The following is a 2726-nucleotide window of genomic DNA, read 5'->3' on the forward strand; positions in this document are numbered from 1 at the left end:
AAACATATGGTAGCTGTCCTTCTCTTCCTGACTTATTTCACTCAGCATAACACCCTCAAGATCTATCCAAGGTGGTACACATGGCCAGATTTCATTTCTTTCTCATTGCCATGTAGTATTTCATTGAATAGATAAACCACATCTTCTTGATCCATTCGTCCGTTGATGGACACTTAGGCTCTTTCCATGTTTTGGCTATTGTTGAGAGTGCTGCTGTGAACATTGGGGTACATGTGCCCCTATGCATCAGTTTCCTATATCCCTTGGGTAAATTCCTAGCAGTGCTATTGCTGGGTCACAGGGGAGTTCTACTGTTAATTTTTTGAGGAATCCCCACACTGGCTAACTCTTTAGTCTTTACAATGCTGAGGTTCAGCAGTGAAAAAGCAGACAAATTCTTACCCTCATAACTCTTACATTGTAGTAGCAGATACCAGAGACATCTTAAATAAACAAATCCATAAATAAAATATATGCTACATTATTTGGTGATCAATACTGCAAAAAGACACAAGATATGTATAGGGTGAAAAAGAATTTTGTGGGGTTCAGGGATTGCAATTTTAAATAGAGTGATCATGGAAGATTTTCCTGAAGATATCTAAGCCAAGCTTTTATGTAGATGACAGAGTACACCATATGAGCATGTAGAGGCCCTCCCAGTATGTAGAAACAGCAATGTAAAACCCCTGAGGTAAAGAGATTGTACAATGGGTAAACTGAGAGGAGAGTAATGGCAAATGAAGTCAACAGTTACAGTGATCAGATCATGTGGGTCTTTTTGATAACTGCATTTACTCGGAATAAGATGGGAAACTATCAGTCATTAAATGATGTTAAACAGAAGAATGATATAATACACACATACAATGCACACAGTCATATAACACATATATATAATATACACACACACATATATATAATACATATAACATACACACACAAGATCACTCTGGCTCCTGTGTGGAAAACAGACTAAGGGGGAAAAACCTTGAGGCAGGAAGACCAGTTAGAATGTTGTCCATTTAACTCAGCAAGAGATGATAGCAGTTGTATAGGTTGAATGAATATAGAGCCTAAGAGAGAGGACCAGGACAGCCATTGGGGGCTCAGAGAAAAATAAAACTGTAAGGTTTTGCTTAAAAAAAAAAGTAAGCATTTCAATACAGTGATAGCAGAACACAAAAGCAAGCACAGAGCGTCTCTGAATGTGGAACTCTGCATGACTGCACAGGTTACACTCTTGGGAAGCTGGTCCTGGAAAGAATTCAAGGACAACTCCAAGGTTTCTACTTGAGCAATGACGTAATGGAAGATCCATTAATACTGAGATGAAAAAGTGTAACAGAGGAAGGTTGAGGACCAGGGAAAAGGTCAGTAATTGTACATATCAGCATACATGTGATATCTTTTAGACTTTTTAGACTTCACATTGGAATTCCAAGGAAGTAGTAGATCAATGATTTGGGGGTTCAAAGAGAAGTCTGGGCTGAACATATGTGTTTAGGTGTTTGTTATTCATGTATTAGTTCTCTTTAGGCCTGAGTGCAGGCAGACAGAAGAGGGAAGAGGTCTGAGTCATGGATAACTGAGGAGGCACCACTAAAAAAGGCCTAAATTGGATGGGAGGAAGGAAGGGCAGAAGGAAAGAAGAACAGAAGGAAGGAAGGAAGGAAGGAAGGAAGGAAGGAAGGAAGGAAGGGAGGGAGGGAGGGAGGGAGGGAGGGAGGGAGGGAGGGAGGGAAGAAAGAAAAAATAAAGAAGGCATAAATGAAAAAATAGTAATAAAGAACATTACTGAGGAAATACAGACTCATGGGGTCTAGAAGTCAAGTGGACAGGAACCAGAGACAAAAACAAATGAATGACTTAATAATGTTAAGTGACTCTCACAGATCAATAAAATGATGACTACAAATTTACCTTTACATTTAACACGGAAGTCATAACTGACCTCAACAGGACAATGTTAGTGGAGAAGGATCAAGGCTGGCTATACTGGTTTTGAGAAGGAATGAAATGAGAGAAATTAACATTAATGACTACAGAGATGCTCAAGAATTTAGCTGAATAGAGAAGGAGAAAATGGGAGTGGGAGCAAAGAGAATATGGTGAAAAGCAGTATCTTTGAGAGGAAGAAATAATTGCATCCTTATAAAAACCCTTTGAAGTTGGCATTATTTTTCCTATTTTACAAAGTTTAAGCAACTTGTCCCAAATCACAAAACCAGTAAGTTGCAATAGTATGTAACCACAGATTATCTTATTTAAATTAAAGTGCCACTTTGAATCACTGCCATAGATCAATTTAGGGTCTTAGCATGTCAGGATTTGAGGAGAGAGATTTAATGTTAATGCAGTAGCTTAAAAATGGTAGGTGCTTAAGATCTCAGCTTAAATGTCTCCTCTTCAAGGAAGAGAGGGTCCCCTCAAGAGCTCTGCCACATTATACAGTATGCTTCTGTAATAGTAACTGGCAAAATGTACAACTATTTCACTTCTTTCTTTTTTGCTTATTTGCCTATTTGTTTCCCAAATATAAATGAATTCAAGAATCTTTTCAGATGTGCTTATATTTTTTTCTCACTGCTCACACTAATATATGCTCAAGAAATGTCTGTTGAGAGAAAAGAAATATGTATCTATCTTCTTGATACCCATCCCTTACCAGAAGCAAAATTACAAATTTTCATTAGTTCTCCTCTAAAACCTGATTCATACATATT

This window comes from Hyaena hyaena, unplaced genomic scaffold (genome assembly GCF_003009895.1).
Source record: "Hyaena hyaena isolate Hyena2069 unplaced genomic scaffold, ASM300989v1 scaffold_1136, whole genome shotgun sequence".
Classification (NCBI taxonomy): domain Eukaryota; kingdom Metazoa; phylum Chordata; class Mammalia; order Carnivora; family Hyaenidae; genus Hyaena; species Hyaena hyaena.